This window comes from Mastacembelus armatus, chromosome 22 (assembly GCF_900324485.2).
Source record: "Mastacembelus armatus chromosome 22, fMasArm1.2, whole genome shotgun sequence".
Classification (NCBI taxonomy): Eukaryota; Metazoa; Chordata; class Actinopteri; order Synbranchiformes; family Mastacembelidae; genus Mastacembelus; species Mastacembelus armatus.
The window spans coordinates 16,159,124-16,178,676 of NC_046654.1; positions in this window are offsets into that span (position 1 = coordinate 16,159,124).

Below are 19,553 nucleotides of genomic sequence, written 5' to 3' on the forward strand. Positions count from 1 at the left end.
AGGGCCACATAGAGACAAACAACCTCACACACTCACACTCACTCCTATGGGCAATTTAGAGTCACCAATCAACCTGACATACATGTTTTTGGACTGTGGGAGGAAACCAGAGTACCTGGAGAAAACCCACACAAGCACAGGGACAACATAGTCCCTGACGGGTTTTGAGCCAGGAACTGTCTTGCTGTGAGGCAACAATGCTAACTACCAATCCACTGTGCTGCCAAAATGAAAACATATTTTTTGAATTTTACTAATTAATTAAAAATGAATTAAAAAATATTGAGACCCTTTGCTATTTCACTCCAAATTGTGGTCTGGTGCATCTTGTGTGCATAGAATGTGATTAGAGTTCAACTGAATTAGGTGGACATAGTTTAGAAAGGCCTATACTATATATATAACCACACTATATAAGGTCTCACAGTTCACACTGCATGCCAGGACAAACACTAAGCCATGAACTTCAAGGGAATCTTGGTCTAAAGCTGTGAGTGTCCCCAGGACCAAGAAATGTAACCACCAGAACTTCTCCTGCAGCTGGATATACAGTTAAATTGAGTAACTGGGCAAGAAGCTCTTTAGTCAGAGAGAAGACCAAGGACCTAAAAATGAAATTTACAACACAACTGTGACACTTTATATCCTATAAACATTTTCTTAATATTAAACCCTGCTGACTTATAAACAAAAGAGTAAAAATCTCAGCAAGAAAATAAGTTTTTCCTTACAGCATACAGGACAATATCAGACTTCCTTCTTCTCTAACCTGACCACATCTATTGATCAATCAGATCATTGGAAAACCTCAGTTATCATTCTTTCAGAAAGAGTGTTTACAATAACAAACAAATAGTAAAGACTAAGACTTTTTTAATAGATCAGATGACTAATATTGCTGTTCCAGGCTTTCTATAGCTGTATTTTTATTCTAATTAATATCCATTGATTTTCTGCCTGTGTCAATGCTTTTACAGTCTTACTGTGTCATCAGCAGATATTGTGACAAGAATTGGCCATTTAAAAAATATACCCTGTGGCTAGCAGTATTAGGCTTATCTTTGTTACATAATATTATTCATGGGTAACATATTTAGTTTTGTGAATGTCTGGAAATGCTCATGGTCATTTGCTAAACTGAAAACATGTTAGTCTGTTATTAATTATTATCACCTTTATTAATTTAATATTTCAGTCCCAGCTTGCCACAGAACACACAAGACAAGAAAACTTCACACAGTGCAGAAATTGTATGTAGCATATACTGTAAGTTACTATGTGCCATACTGCTGTGACATGGTGTTTGATAAGATGAGCAGACTGATGCATTGCATGTTAAATTGGTGCCAATTACATCTGCCAGGAGTGTGAAGAAAAAAAGAAAATAACTTTTTTATTATAATAAAAGAAGAATAAGAAACTAAAGAGATGAAAAAATTTATTAAAGTTATTAAAAGAAAACAGACCAAACATAATAGAAGTGTTGACAGATGTTTTGCATGTTGTGAAACAGATACAGTACATCCATTCATTATTTATACATATCAAGGAACAAGGCGTTCAGGGGGGACAGATCACCACTCACACTGTGCTGTTAATTTTGTTAGCGCCTAGTGTATTTATTTCAATTAATACCATACAAAAGTATAATGCACCATGTACAAATCACATGTAAATTTGTGAGTAATATTGCATTGATAAGCAATATCTCTTTGGCCTCTCATCTCATCTCTCTCTGTTCTACAGTTCAGGAGAGAAAACAGATAAAGAGGTTCGCTGAAATTACAGGGTGCGTTCACTCATATTTAAGGACTCCTGTTTAAATTATGGCATAATAACACAGTGGAGTTTGTGCTTGACTCACAGAACATTTATATCACACGAAAGTCATATAGATGGTCTTGATTAATAATATTGATGTTTTCTGTGACCATAAAATACAATCTGTCTACTGCAAAAGAATTTATGAATGAATCTTCATATTGTGTGATTGCTGAAAAATCTTAATATGAATGTCATTACAAAAGAAATAAAGAATTTTTCAATCACAATAAAAAAAATGTGATGACCATTATAGTTGGATGTGAGTGGAAAATAAACCAATAAATATATTTTGTAGATTATTTAGATTGATGGTCAGTATTTCCTGTTGTAGTAGTGGGACTCTGGAAAGTCTTCCTATGAAGATGAATTAGCTCTAGCAGAGCAAAAGCTAAAGGGTAGTTTGAGACTCCATCTGGCACATGATGATTATTAAGCCCACACAGTTACAGAATGAAACGCCAATTTCGCTTGGAGCACCTCACTAGCTGTGTTTCTTTTCTCTGTTACCTTTACTGATCAAGTTTGTTGAGTACAGATGCAGGGTCATCGTTTGCCACAGAAACTGTTACATGCAAACCTAGAACTTCTTATAAATCAAATGGACATCTTTTTCTATATAATCTCTGCTGCTTATCAAAAATGTGTTATCATTTTTGTGCAGTAAAAGTAAATATACAAAAAAGTAAAAATACAGGATTACTGCTTCTTGTTGCAGAGATGTAATGTGCCTTTCTTATCAACTCCAATTCAGAAATCTTAAGATATTTGAAAATACTGGACTAGAATACTAGGTTGCTAGAAATATTGACAAAATGAAATGAAATCCGCTATTTCAAAAATTCACTTTATAGTGAAGGACAAAGCCATATCGCTGCAGCATCTTATCAAGTTCCCCACAGGCTGCCAGTAACAAAACACTTCAGCTGCTGATTACTTCCTTTTCTCTGGCTGAACATGTGCTAATCAGGGAACTCTGCTGTTGAGAACACCACCTGCCAAGATTACCTATAATGTATTCTGTATGTTTTGTACATGAGGTATATTAATAATATATTCCTACAGATTGGATTATGTGACACTAGCATGGATGGTACACACCATGTAAGTCATACAAGGCAAATCATTAATATAATAAAGTTTAGACTCGAGCAAGAAAACAAGTAGGTGTCACATAAGCACTAGGGACAGTGTAATTGATTGGTAGCTGGAGAATATTTTCCTAAGTTTATTTGTGCATGTCGCATGTATGTAGTTTAGGATGCATTTTTCCAGACCAGCAGGTTGATTGGACAGAAAACGTTGCAGGTCTCTTGGGAGAAACTGACATATGATTGAAAACTATGTCCTTTAATAATAAAATCCTCTGGCTCGAACTTGATCCATGTTATTTGACATTTACGCTGTTTGTATTACACAGCCAGGAAATTCAAGTTCCCTGGTGTGTCTGTGCAAACAAAAACACACCTTTCCAGACATTATGGAAAACTACCAGTATTTGTTGTGTGTCTCCTGCTTCACTCTCTCTCTTTCTGCATGTGTGTGATGGGGGATGACAATGGATTCAACGAAAGGCATCATGAAAGAGCATAAGAGAGCCATGTACCAAAAGGAAAACAGAGATAGAAAGAGGTGTTTGTGTCATTATGTTCCCCATCTCATCACTGTGTGTGTGTCCCTCATCTAATCAGAGCACTGACAGCTTGCTGATGGCCCCCCCCCCATTTGACTATACCAAACATGTTGGCTGTAACAATGCAAGACAGACTCCTTTCTCAATGACAATCACTCATTTATTCTCTACAGATTTGCGAGTGAACGACCTGGGAAGAAAGATGGACAGCAAGACAAAATGAGAAATAGGATGACATATCCCATGTACCCAGCTCAATCTGGCTATAATAAAATTATTAGAAATATTCGTACATTTTTTTACAGCTACACTGCAGCACTCATCTTCTTTATTGCTACCAGTAGGGCCCTGTGCTACAATACACTTCAGCAGAGTTGTTTAGTGGTCCACAAGTCATGTTGTGGATGTATGAACTTCTGGCACTGATGATCAGTGATATACCACTGGATAAATAGAAAGTAATAAATAAAACATTCTATTAGGACACGTAAAAAGAAATGAATCAATCTTGTTCTCTGACAAGGTTTGTGCAGATTACTTCATGGTGAATAACTGACACCTTTGTTCTCCACTGCTCATTCTGGACTAAATAAACTAGGCTATAATCACATATCCATCCATCCATCCATCTTCTATACCCGCTTTTCCTGTTCAGGGTCACGGGGATCCGCTGGAGCCTATCCCAGCTCTCTCTCGGGTGGAAGGCAGGGGTACACCCTAGACAGGTCACCAGTCTGTCGCAGGGCCACATATAGACACACAAAGACAGACAACCTCACACACTCACACTCACTCCTACGGGCAATTTTAGAGTCATAATCACATATGAAATTATTATAATAAAAAATGTTGCTTCTAGAAGTACAGGCCAAAAAGATTATTATTATTATTGTTATTAAACAGTTTATTTGGTTATTTATTTATATGGGTTTTTTTAGCTTCAATATTCATAGCAATCATAATAGGCTTTGATTTGACCATAGGCCAGAAGACGCAACAATCTTACTCAATGCTGCCACTCAGTGAGTGACATCTGCTACAGCAAGTTTCAGTCCACTTGAATTAGCTAACAAAACACCACCACTACTCTGGGGACCATGAATATCTGTCAAAAAAGTTTCCAAACTGGAGATCTAACACAATGGCACTGCAATGACAATAAAATATTAGTACTAGAGCTTTTGGCATACAGTATTGGATATTGTCAACTTTAATTACTATTTTTGCAGCATGGCAGAGGTCCATGGTGAGCTAATAGGACGGCAGTGCGCTGATTTATGTGAACTTCAGTTGTCTGCAATAGCGATGTTATAAAAGTTGACAGTATGCTGCCAAGGTGTGACAATTTATGTCTAACCCTGCATTTATATCCCAGGGAAATTACAGTCTGATGGTGTTAGTTATGTAAATTTGCTTCCACTTGTCAGAACAGCGTTGTGCTCTTTTTGGTTTCAGCATAATTGGAATCAGAGTAAAGAAATAATAAAGCAACGGCATTACCTGCAGAAATCATCAGCTGTATGGTGACTTTGTGTGTGTGTGTGTGTGTGTTTGTGTGTGTGTGTGTGTGTCCATTACTAAGACTGCAGGGACCAGCCACTCACACTGGTGACTCAGCTTTCATGTAAGTCAATTTAGCCAAGTAGTAAGGTTAGGGTACATCTCCAGGAAATGAATCTAAGCCAATGCAAAATCACCATGAGGAATGAAACTCTGTGTGTGTGTGTGTGTGTGTGTGTGTGTGTGTGTGTGTGAGGGTGTGTGTGTGTGTGTGTGTGTGTGTGTGTGTGTGAGGGTGTGTGTGCGTGCGTGTGTGTGTGTGTGTGTGTGCGTGCGTGCGCGTGCGTGCGCTGGTATTACTCACACTCACTCTCTGCCCTACCCATGCTGATTACCTGGAAGGTACCAAGTCACTTTGTCTTCCCCCACTCCACCCTCATCTGAAAACACATGTGTGTGTGGCCTGGTGCTTTGGTTAAGAGGCAGGTGTGAGAACTGAATCTGTGGTCTAAGCATCAATCATACAACTACTTGTATACTTGCATGTAGGACAGAGTGGGAGACCAAAGACCATACACAAGTCAACAGCCAATCACAACACAACAACCAATCAACTGATAATCTAACAGACTCAATAAGGGAATAATCTGTACAATTCCTTCATATTGTGAAATTAAGATGAATCATAGAACAATGCTGATTAAGAACCACAATATATTTATATATATATATATATAGTATTAACCTAACATTTCACATATACAACCTGCTTACCCTTCCCTCCATCTATCCATATGTGAAGAGTAAGAGGACATATAAATTTAAGAATATAACAAAAATTGCACTGTTTGTCAGAGCACAGTCTTCCTGGGCTGCAACACATCAGCATATGGGGAAACCTCTGGTGTTGGTCCATTTATCAGTAGTCTCAGACATGCAGCCAGGTGTTCCCCTTTCAGTCTATTCACCAGGCCAAACATGAAAAACTGCTTTAAATTAAGTATACTTGATCTTTAATTAAGTATACTTGATCTTTAATATTTAATTGAAAATTTGACATTTGATCCAAAGTACTGTCTATTCAGTGCAGAAAGTTAAATTGCGCTTACCCAGTTCATGGTTGAAAAAAAAATCTCTCTTGCCATTAACACTGGAGACTGGGATGACCAGTCCTGCTGCAGACAGAATGCAGAGGTTTAGGTACAGTGGGTACGGAAAGTATTCAGACCCCTTTAAATTTTTCACTCTTTGTGTCATTGCAGCCATTTGCCAAAATCAAAAAAGTTCATTTTATCTCTCATTAATGTACACTCAGCACCCCATCTTGACAGAAAAAAAACAGAAATGTAGAAATTTTTGCAAATTTATTAAAAAAGAAAAACTGAAATATCACATGGTCATAAGTATTCAGACCCTGTGCTCAGTATTGAGTAGAAGCACCCTTTTGAGCTAGTACAGCCATGAGTCTTCTTGGGAATGATGCAACAAGTTTTTCACACCTGGATTTGGGGATCCTCTGCCATTCTTCCTGGGGATCTTCTCCAGTTCTGTCAGGTTGGATGGTCAACGTTGGTGTACAGCCATTTTCAGGTCTCTCCAGAGATGCTCAGTTGGGTTTAGGTCAGGGCTCTGGCTGGGCCAGTCAAGAACGGTCACAGAGTTGTTCCGAAGCCACTCCTTTGTTATTTTAGCTGTGTGCTTAGGATCATTGTCCTGTTGAAAGGTGAACCTTCGGCCCAGTCTGAGGTCCTGAGCACTCTGGAAGAGGTTTTCTTCCAGGAAATCTCTGTACTTGGCCGCATTCATCTTTCCTTCAATTGCAACCAGTCGTCCTGTCCCTGCAGCTGAAAAACACCCCCACAACATGATGCTCCCACCACCATGTTTCAATCTTGGTCTCATCAGACCAGAGAATCTTATTTCTCATAGTCTGGGAGTCCTTCATGTGGTTTTTGGCAAACTCTATGCGGGCTTTCATGTGTCTTGCACTGAGGAGAGGCTTCCGTCGGGCCACTCTGCCATAAAGCCCCGACTGGTGGAGGGCTGCAGTGATAGTTGACTTTGTGGAACTTTCTCCCATCTCCCTACTGCATCTCTGGAGCTCAGCCACAGTGATCTTTGGGTTCTTCTTCACCTCTCTCACCGAGGCTCTTCTCCCATGATTGCTCAGTTTGGCTGGACGGCCAGGTCTAGGAAGAGTTCTGGTCGTCCCAAACTTTTTCCATTTGAGGATTATGTACACCACTGTGCTCTTAGGAACCTTGAGTGCTGCAGAAATTCTTTTGTAACCTTGGCCAGATCTGTGCCTTGCCACAATTCTGTCTCTGAGCTCCTTGGGCAGTTCCTTCGACCTCATGATTCTCATTTGCTCTGACATGCACTGTGAGCTGTAAGGTCTTATATAGACAGGTGTGTGCCTTTCCTAATCAAGTCCAATGAGTTTAATTAAACACAGCTGGACTCCAATGAAGGAGCAGAACCATCTCAAGGAGGATCAGAAGAAATGGACAGCATGTGAGTTAAATATGAGTGTCACTGCAAAGGGTCTGAATACTTATGACCATGTGATATTTCAGTTTTTCTTTTTTAATGCAAAAATTTCTACATTTCTGGTTTTTTCTGTCAAGATGGGGTGCTGAGTGTACATTAATGAGAAATAAAATGAACTTTTTTGATTTTGGCAAATGGCTGCAATGACACAATGAGTGAAAAATTTAAAGGGGTCTGAATACTTTCCGTACCCACTGTATATTTCTGCCCATTGATCATTTTCACTGGCCAGGAGCTGCATGATCCCAGCTTGTGTCTAGTCCTTCAGAGATTAACAACAACACACAGTATACAACAACACAGTATAGTTGCTACTTTCTTTAACAGAATTAGAAGCTACTACCAAAGTCAGAGAACAATTAAACAATGTGAAATCATGAATTATGTTATTAATAGTTTGTGGGAAATAATTTTGATCCTGTGCTTCATACCACAATATCAAAAAGGACAAAACCACATTACTTGGGTGGCCTGCCAAAGTATACTGTATGTGGACGAAACACTGCATGCATCAGAAAATATCTTCATTCAAAACACTAATGATTTTGAACAAGCTTGTAGAAATGGACCATATGCTTCTCATTTAGAATAAATGGGTGAAATGTAAGGGCAGGTAAGATGTCTGAAACTCATTTCACTGTTCACTAGCAATGCAAAAAGTTACTTACTGTCATTATTTTTCCATTTTTCATAGTTAGAATCAGCATCTGGAATAATCATTATCATTTAGCAAATTATTGAAAGACAAATACCATTGTGCTGTCTGTTTTTTGGGAAAATAATATGCAAAATGGTAAAGGTTACCTCCTGAGACCCTGAAGTGGCTGAGCAGTTTAGAGAATGGGTGGATGCTAAAGGTTACTAAGTGCTGGGGAAATTCATTTATTAATTTCATAGACAGAGAGAAAGAGCTGATGGAAGTCATTAACAAAAGAGAGAGTGGCATTTTCAGCATTGTATGTCTTTGTGTGGGTAATATTGACTGACAGCACATTGATTTACTTAAATGCAATGCGTCATGTAGCTAAAATCAATCAGTGACACGATGGGTTATCCTGTACATGCCATATTCAACATCATACACATGTTGGCTCAGTGTGCGGCACTGATTCAGGCAGGGTCCTGTGGAGTTAAGTGGTTTTGACAGAGTGTTTACTTGTTGACACACTGGGGTGTGTTCAAGTTTGTAAGGCTGACATTCACAATAGTTTCATTGCTAAATGGGGGCTGTTACAGAAAGCAGTGAGCTGTTATATAAGCTTTGTATGGCTTACAGCTGTCTCTCTCTCTCTCTCTCTCACACACACACACACACACACACACACACCTTGCAGACACATGGATGGATTATGAAAAATTGATCCCCTGGGCATGGACATGTTAAATAAAATGCCCATATTAACAAGACACTAAAGATACAGTGATTTCCAGTCATTTGTGTCTCTTTTTGGTCTTTTTGTCTCAGTACTTTTACATCTCTTCATAGTCTGTTATATCTCTCAGTGTTGTGCAACATTTTGACTGTATTTGTTTTGTCTGTATTAGTTTTAGTCTGCATTTGTTTTTGTCTTTTCTACTTGTTTCATTTCTTTCGTTGACATTTTGTTTAATAGTTGTTTCGTCTCTTTGCAGATGTTTTATGTCTTGTGCTTGTTTTGTCATTTTGTAGACATTTTGTCTTCATTTTTTTTGTCTCTGTTTTGTTAGTTTCCTTGCAGGTTTAGTTTTTATGTCTCTTTTAATCTCTGGGAGGTTGTTTTGACATTTCTTTTTTTGATGATTTGTGTCTCTGTGGCCATTTTGCATCTTTGTAGAACAAACACAGTGTCTGACCCTGTAACTTATTCTTCAACTTCTTGATCAATAAAAATGCAAGAACTGCAAAGGTGAATGACCAGGTAAGAGTGAAGTGTTACTAAAGAAGTAAATTGAAAAGCTAAAAGAAAAGAAGGAGATCTGTGCAAGAGCAAGAGATGCAAAATACTTCTGACAAGTGAGCATGAGCTGATAATAATCATCTTGGGTGATTTACTGGCTGTCTGGACAGACTAACATTGCATTTGGATATATTTTTTTGAAAAGCTCTGCTCTCTTGTCTTTTAGGTGGTTGAATGTGGTTGAGCGGCTCAATGTGACATCCTGCCCATATGTATATATCACATCATTGCTGAATGAAAAACACTGATTGAGTCAGCGATGGACCATTGAAAGGGTACCTTGACCTTGAAAGTTTGTGAAACCTTTCTCTTTTTCACATGATGCACAGACACTGACTCAGCTACAACAGCTGGAGACACTTTCATTAGCTCCTGTCACTTTTAAAATAATAGTTTGTTTTGATGGATTTCTGGAATGTTATTATAGTGTGTTTTTGACTTGTATCAGTTTTGTTTTGTATTTATTTTCTCTGGTTATCAGACACTGAGTGAGCTAGAACACGTGTAATGCCAGAGGGGCAAGTTTAAAAGCAGGAGCAGTCGGTGTGACATGCAGCGTACTCCATTTCCTGACAGTGTGTATATCAATGAAGTGTCTGTCTTTAGTGAGAATAGTTTGTGAGTCAGCTAGAGCCTCAGTGACACCTGGGAAAGCATTGTAGAAAAGGGAGGTCTATTTAAATGATATAAATAAGGAATTAGACAGGGGCCCATTGCACCAGCTGCAAACTGGATGTTAAAAAGTTGAGTGTCAACCCGCCTACATTCATCCTCAGAATGAATATTTATCTTTTGAAGCTTGCAAAGTGACAGCTAGGCACAGATAAACCCAGTGTGACGGTGACATTTACACTGCTGCATCTTCTTACAATGAATTGTTCAAGGTGCTCAATCTAGTTGGGTGAAATGGCAAAAAGTCAAGCAAAAGTGTCTCTCAATAATCAGGCTTAAATAAATGAACTAGGATTGCAAAGTAAAATCAAAAGGTAGGGGAGAAATCTGATTATTGACCTGCAGTCAGTCAGTCAGTCAGCCAGTCAGACCTGCAGTCAGTCAGTCTGCATATACACATGGTATATGCAGACTGACTGTCCTGTAACCAGGTTCATGAGGATACACACATACTGTCAATCTGGTTTCTCCACATAACATTGTTTCATGAGTGGAAAAAAGAAAGAGATAAAAGGAAAACAATTAGAAAACAAATCAGGAAGGTTCCTAGTGAATTCTGAAATGAGTCTGACACTGGCACACTCCACACATTCAGTCAAGGTGTGTAGTGCTGGTTAACATCTATACAGTGGAGTTATTAGGTGAACTGGTCAAAGTTGCAGTATGATTTGCTTTACATTAAAACACAGCTTAATAAAAAAAGCTTATGTTACTGTGATTGCAACATAAAAATTCAAATGTGTAGTATGTCATTAAATCAGCACAACAAAGCACCTATCATAGCAGAACCACTGCAGGCCTATTAGAGAATCAAGTTCATGGACTGTGGCAGCCAGCATATGGGTCTCAGGGCAATATCATCTGTTTAAATGAAAACCATGATGATAACATTGAAAGGTTATTAGTAAAAATCAATATCCTGAGATATGATAATTAGTTTAAACTTTTAATCAACCACTAGGGAGCTTTAATATGTAGTGGTTTCTGAAGTTTCTTTAGCCCCTGTATTATATCAAAGTTTATGACTGTATGTGTTTTTCAGCTTGGTTTAATGGTCTGGATATAAAAAACTCACAGTCACATCATTTTATGCTGGAGTGGATTCAACTTACTGATGGTGAGAAAGAGGCCACAGAGTGTAGATTAAGTGCCCTACACTCTGACTTAAAATCAATACAAATATTGTAAGATGGTACAGCGTTGAATCCGTTAACATTTCAGTGGTACTGTTATTCTGTACGTGCTACTTGCCTTTAAGAATGGCATGGACACATAAGGCGACCCCTGTGGCTTTTTGTTTATCTTAGTGAAAAATCTTACAACCCTTTGAAGAGCTAAGATCATTACAAACACAGACAAAAAAAAAGAGAGTGAGAAACGATGCCGGCTGCCGCGCTGAGTTCAGTTGCTGACAGTAATCTTCAGTTTAATCACTCAATCTCTGCTCTTCTAACAACAGCCCTGATTACCTAGTCTCACTGATACATTACCCTGCAATCAAAGCATCACCACCCTGTGATCTCTCCAATCAGCTTTCATCCATTTCTGAATTATGCAAATTCACTTTCTCATTAAGTAGCAGATATAAACAAATTACAGTCAGACTGTTCGGTTGCTGTAGAAGTAAGAATGTTACTTAAAGTAATATACGATACTACAATGTAAACTTTAAATGTGGCTTTAAAAAGTAGATCATTTGCTCATTCATGAATATTGATTCACTGCAGTCAAAGTGGATTCCAATGGTGACCCAGTTTCACAGCAACATTACAAAGAGTCCATAAATCTTCTCAAACTGCTCTGCTGGCCATTCGAATGCACCGTTTTCCACATGCTTATATTTCAAATCCTTACCTCAAATGCACCCTGTCCCTGCTCATTCAATGACCTACCTGACAAAGCTCACACCCTGTGTTATTTATAGGAAATGCAGTGTCAGACTAGCCATTAAGTGAAATATTCTCTGTCATTTACTGCTTTATCATGGGACTGCAGCTGAGCAACGCAGACTGTGACTGACTCAAGGTAGATCTAGACGAACTGTCATGTTCTGCTGTGTCCTTGGGTTTGACAGATTCATCTCACACTGGTTTACATGTTGACGTTTGTATGTGCCTGTGAGGAAGACAGGCTGAACAAAAGAGGGCCCATTTTGGGAAAACTTCAGGTGTTCCGCCTCCGTCATGGAGAAACACAATAACTGTTTGTATTCTGGCAGTTTCCACCGAAGCAGCATCAGGATCTTCCACACTGTTGTCACACATAACCCAGTGGCACCAGAATAGTCGCTGGTCAAACATGGTGGCTCGAGTTTTGGGAGTTACTCAGATGTCACTGATTGTGGGAGACATCTTTCACAAAGAGGGTGCAAACAAGCTCTGCCCTCCAATGTTCAAGCATCAACAGTTGACAAAGCAGCCTAGTGAGGTCCCCAACTGTGATGGGATTCATTGAGCGTTTTATTTAGTAATTGTTCTCTGGGAAGTAAAAGTTCTGCCTGAAGGATGGTCAGGGTCATCTACTTAAAAAGTAAACAGGAGTTTCATTGACCTTCCTGCTGGAACAGTTCATGTCTGTTTCACCTCTGACCTCGCCCAACACCGATGGGTGTGGCTGGGTATGGGTCTAATATATTGTTAGAATGTAATTGCAGTAAAATGCATTATTGGTATTAATCCCCAAGTATGGTTGAGGCTCAGTATTGTTAGGAACTCACCTCTGTGTCAAAGGACTTGGGGCCAGTGGAAACGAGTTGAAGAACAAGAATTTCAGCTCCACAGTAAGACTTTAGCTAACCTTTAGCTGCTAAATGTTTCACTATGTTCACCAGCTCACACAAATCTGGTCACTATGCTGTTGGGTGCTGAGCAAGTAAAATATAGTTTTGTTTGTATAGTTTGTAGTTTTAGAGCTTTGTTGAAAGCGGCGTCATGCTGTGGTCCCATATGCTGAGTGGTGAGAGTGAACAATAACAGTAAATGTACTGACTAGACAGCTAAACAAGCTAAAGAATCTGCTGATAATTCTCTCTAAGGTTCATCACTACAAGCAACCCCTTTCAAATATGTTGTTTTCACATTGTCACTATATATATTGCTATTGCAAGAAATATTTCATCTGGCTACATGACAGTAGTCAAACTCATTAGCTCCCTTCATCCCATGTTAATCAGTGTATATGCTACCAGATTCCATGTCAATAATTCAATAGTTCACACTGCTGTAATGTAATAAGTTCCATGCTTAGATCATCTGATGGCAACTGAGCAGATGTGACGAAGGCAGGGGATGTAATTAAAGGCCCCTGAAAATCTAGTGAGCAGACTTTTTCTCACAAAAAAAGATTTTTTGAAATATTTGTAATTTATTAAGATATTTCGTTCTAGATCAGTAACTATCGATATAATCATCATTTCCTTTAATTGCAAGATGCTTAAATACTGAATAGAGCCTGTTAGAAATCAGTTTTCAATCTCAAAGAACTCCATAGAAGCCACAAAGCTGCACTACTACACACAAAGAAAAACACAAAAAACTTCAACAGTGTCAACACTGACCACTTTCTCATGTAGGAAAGATGCTGAATTTTAGACAGACCTTTACATATTATACTCACTGTAGTCTAATTGTTTTCCTGTGCAATCCTGAGAGATAAGCAACAGGGAGGATAGGAGAGACAGAAGGATGGGAGGGTACGGAATTATTAGTGCAGGATGAGAGCCTTTGTCCAGCAGCCAGAACGACACCCTGATTAACAGTTAACCTTTCACACTGAAGCAAAGTCAAACAGAAAAATATTGTGTGATTCAGTGAGCCGGAGTGGTTGCCAGACACCTCTGAAAACACCCAAGTTCCATTTAAACTCTGAGCCAGGTTGAGGCAGAAAGGTCACAGCGCACGCATACACACATAACCACATACACACGGCCTGGTAGGCACTACCTCACACATTTTCACACATACAGCCACAGTGTAAATGTGTGGTGAAAACAGCTTAGAAACCATGGGGCAGAAACTGTGGTGCTTTTCAGAAAATTGTGGCTTTAAAAAGGTCAGTTTTATACAGCATGCTGTGTGTGTCTGTTTGTGTGCCTATTTCAATGGGTGAGAAATGAGAAAGAAAGCAAGATTATACCTGCTACTGTAAAGCTACCTCAGTTGTACTTTTATCCCAAGTACAGTATATATATCTTTGTCTTTATACATACATCGGCTGTGATTTTGGTTTCTGTCCGCCTGAAAAACTCTGGCTAACTATTGGTGAACACACATGATGTGATTTTAATCTTTTTCATAACCAGATGGAGCCACAGCTGGCTCCTGGACACAAAGGCCTTATTAAACACATTTTATTAGTGTTGCATGGCAAATTATGAAACATCTAATAAGCTAAAACACCACTGCTGGGGTCATGGAATCACAGATACATGGAGCACGTTCTGGCACAGGTTCATCTGCAGAGCTGCAATTCTTCTGTGGCAGCACAACAATTTACACATCCAGCAGGTAAGGAGAAGCATTAGCTTAACTTAATCATTTCAAGTCATTTTCTCTCAAGCTGAAATATATGCAGCTTTAAATATGTTTGTCTTTATATATATATATATATATGTATATATATATACAGTGGGTACGGAAAGTATTCAGACCCCTTTAAATTTTTCACTCTTTGTGTCATTGCAGCCATTTGCCAAAATCAAAAAAGTTCATTTTATTTCTCATTAATGTACACTCAGCACCCCATCTTGACAGAAAAAAACAGAAATGTAGAAATTTTTGCAAATTTATTAAAAAAGAAAAACTGAAATATCACATGGTCATAAGTATTCAGACCCTGTGCTCAGTATTGAGTAGAAGCACCTTTTGAGCTAGTGCAGCCATGAGTCTTCTTGGGAATGATGCAACAAGTTTTTCACACCTGGATTTGGGGATCCTCTGCCATTCTTCCTTGCAGATCCTCTCCAGTTCTGTCAGGTTGGATGGTGAACATTGGTGGACAGCCATTTTCAGGTCTCTCCAGAGATGCTCAATTGGGTTTAGGTCAGGGCTCTGGCTGGGCCAGTCAAGAACGGTCACTGAGTTGTTCCGAAGCCACTCCTTTGTTATTTTAGCCAGTCGTCCTGTCCCTGCAGCTGAAAAACACCCCCACAACATGATGCTCCCACCACCATGTTTCACTGTAGGGATTGTATTGGGCAGGTGATGAGCAGTGCCTGGTTTTCTCCACACATACCGCTTACAATTAACGCCAAAAAGTTCAATCTTGGTCTCATCAGACCAGAGAATCTTATTTCTCATAGTCTGGGAGTCCTTCATGTGTTTTCTGGCAAACTCTATGCAGGCTTTCATGTGTCTTGCACTGAGGAGAGGCTTCTGTCGGGCCACTCTGCCATAAAGCCCCGACTGGTGGAGGGCTGCAGTGATAGTTGACTTTGTGGAACTTTCTCCCATCTCCCTACTGCATCTCTGGAGCTCAGCCACAGTGATCTTTGGGTTCTTCTTTACCTCTCTCACCAAGGCTCTTCTCCCACGATTGCTCAGTTTGGCTGGACGGCCAGGTCTAGGAAGAGTTCTGGTCGTCCCACACTTTTTCCATTTGAGGATTATGGAGGCCACTGTGCTCTTAGGAACCTTGAGTGCTGCAGAAATTCTTTTGTAACCTTGGCCAGATCTGTGCCTTGCCACAATTCTGTCTCTGAGCTCCTTGGGCAGTTCCTTCGACCTCATGATTCTCATTTGCTCTGACATGCACTGTGAGCTGTAAGGTCTTATATAGACAGGTGTGTGCCTTTCCTAATCAAGTCCAATCAGTTTAATTAAACACAGCTGGACTCCAGTGAAGGAGCAGAACCATCTCAAGGAGGATCAGAAGAAATGGACAGCATGTGAGTTAAATATGAGTGTCACTGCAAAGGGTCTGAATACTTATGACCATGTGATATTTCAGTTTTTCTTTTTTAATAAATTTGCAAAAATTTCTACATTTCTGTTTTTTTCTGTCAAGATGGGGTGCTGAGTGTACATTAATGAGAAATAAAATGAACTTTTTAGATTTTGGCAAATGGCTGCAATGACACAAAAATTTAAAGGGGTCTGAATACTTTCCGTACCCACTGTATATATGTTCCAAAGTAGCCTGAGGTTGTGTACATTTTCTGTCTAAAAGGAACATTTTATATCTATATCTAACTAAATAAATAGGGATTTGAACAATTAGAATTTAGGTCTTACTGTTTTCTCACAATGTCCAGTTGGGCAATGCTGATTATTTTAAAAATGGCAATTTATCCACTGACTGATTAATCGGGGCTTGGTCTACGTCTGGCTCGTGGTTAACCTTGTGTGTCTGCTGGTCAGTGCAGAGCAGTTAGGACACAGTGGGTTTCTGGAGCTTTTTCAGAGAAAAGATCTGATACTGTGTTGTGTTGGTACCAATTTGTTGTCTGAATTCCTGTTAATTACACTTGGCTTGGTTTTTGTTTTGAACAAATGTCACAAATGTCACTAATTTTCAGGTCTAAAAAATACGCAGAACGTGTTTTTGCTGTTCAAATAAGACAGCAACAGAGTGAAAATTTTATTCTGCACAATCAGTCTATGCACTCAAATCACATCACCTTAGGACAGGTATCTGGTAGCTCGAGAGCATTAGCAGTCTCACAATTTCCCAGTTTAATTGTAATACACATCACATAATCTTCTATTTTCCCCTGAATTTAGATTCAGAGCTGTGAGGCATAGTGTCCAGTAAGTATATGAAGCCAAAAACAGAGCTGTCTCATCGAGCTGGTGAGTGTGACGATGCTTCAGCTCGTCTCTCCTGCCATGTTTTTAATTGGAGATAATTACATTCACTTGGCACCACAGGTGTCAGTCAGTCCCTGATTATGTTACAGCACTAAAAACCTCAATAATCCTGAAGCACAATGGCCTAGAAGTTATTAGTGTGTGCTTATGTATGTTTGTGACTCTCCACACGATTACTGTGTGAAAAGTGCCAGTTGAGTGTTTACATAACTGCTGTTTGCAAACTCTGAGTCCTGGGTGTCAAAAATTTACATAAAGACATGATGGCATATTTGCTCGCCCTAAAAATCCTCACAAATAACAACTCGAGAGGTAAACACCTCACATCGCTGCAGAGATCATTAATGGTAGCTGCATATATTAACACACATCATAACAAGACTGAGATAAGCCCTACAGTGGCATTAGTCAGGTGCACCTGAAATATGATCTGATGATGCTGAGCTACAAGACTCCTCAATGTGAATTCATCTCTAGCTCAGCTACTTATTTTCTCACTGTTGATTAGGATACACCTTTGAATTTCACACTTAATATGAATCTCATCACTTCCTAATTCCCCTGCCGTGAATGTCCTCAGCTCCAGACCAGTCATTTCAACACGTCTGTATTAGCGGGGTCACTTTGGGATTTACTGTAGACTGAAAGGATGGGTTCATTTTCTTATAACATGGTCATAGTGTATTTTAAATGACAACAGTCTTTCTCCACCTCAGCTCTACTGAATCTTAATTAGATTTTTATCTTTTTGTTTCCCTCACATGCTGCCTTTACTCTTTGTCTCTTTCTATCTTGTGCTTGCTTTGCTCTTGTCTAAGAAGGATATACTAAAGTAACACTCAATAGTGAGACAGGCAGTTTATAATGCACACACACACACATGCTGTACATACACACACATTCAAGTTCTGCTACCCACTGACCATTTCGGACCAGTGATTCAGGTTTGGTTTGACTGTGAGGTGTGACTGGAAGAATCCCTGGAGAGGCTGAAGTGACTGAGGCACGGCGAGAGAGAGATGGGGGTTGGCGGTGGGTGTAGGGCACAAGGGAGACAGATGAAAAGACAGAGAGAGCAAGAAGGATAGAGAACGAAAACATTTTGTAGTGAAGTCCATTCTTTGCAGTTTTTTTATTATTTTGTGCTGTTCACAAATCAGTGACATTATAATCCTTCATCAGCCTACTTAACATAGGCCTACTTGTTGGATTAATTATATTAAAGTTAACTACGAGCAGTCAGTTTGCATGCAATATAAAATAATATAAACAGAATTTCCAGATAAATCAGAATAATACAATTATTAATAATAAAATCCATATCTGTTATGGATATATTCGACGACGGTTCATAGAAATGGTTGGACGTTCCTTAAAAGAGCTACAGTCTAATCTCAAGCAAATGAAAACCCAGTGGAAAACATGATTTATTAACTGAATGTATTTCCACAGCACTTTATCACATTGGATTTTTTATACTCACATTGAAAATTAATATAAAAAATGTCTAGAAATTCATATTTTTATGAATCTGAATTCTGATTCTCATTTGTAACTTCTCTCCCTTTGAAGTAACACTCAGAGCTGGAGAGGTAAATACGTTATAATGTCCCTAATTATCCCACTGATTCTTTTTTATTCATATTAAGTTAGAGCGGCACGATGCTGCAGTGGTTAGCACTGCTGCACCATTTATAGTTTCACAACTAGTACATGCTGAAGGCCAAAAAAATACTTGAACTTATATGACAGTGCTGACAGGTGCAAATAAAAAGAAAAGCAGACAGATGTGTGCAACATATTGCAAAAATAAAACTACAGCTAAAGTGCCAAGACCTGAAACATGAAGAAAACACATCACCACTGGACACAATGTTTTTTTCTTACATAATGTCCATTAACTTTACAGGTTGCAGTGAGTGACGAAGTCAAATCGACAGATGTCAAAACGCAACGACTTTCAGAAGTTTTTATGAAATTGGAATAATTCAAACCTGCTCCGCAGGATTTATGTCACTCAGTTCATTCAGCTGGCAAATGGTGGAAAAGACACTTCTGGTGAATGATGATGGGCTAGTTTTAGATTGTAGGCAGTGAATGGTTTTAAATAGGCTCTGGCATTAAAAGTGTGTGTGCATGTGTGTGTGTGTGTGTGTGTGTGAGGGTGTGTGCGTGTGTGTGTGTGTGTGTCAGGGCTCAGCAATGATCCAGTTTATCAACCATGCTAAATTAGACAGAACACTCAATCATTGAACGCACACACTATAATATGGTGTGGAAGGACCAGCTGTTTTCTTTTCACACTGACTAACTCTTCAGTGTGAGGTGACACAGGTACACACACACACACAATAAAAATCTGGCATATTAACATATTGACATATTAATGTAGGTCAGTGACTGACTAACTAAGCAGCTCACTCATTGCTACTCACTGCAGTGAGTGAGTGATTCAGTGGGTGAGAGAGAGTTTGAACCTATGGTTAATTCAGCATGGTTGATACACTCAGCACTGTATCACCTTCTTTCCATCACGCACCCACCCACACACACACCCACACACACACTGACTGAACACACACAGAACATCTAATAGCTCATTCGGCATACTTTTAATGGTACCAGTTTGATTAC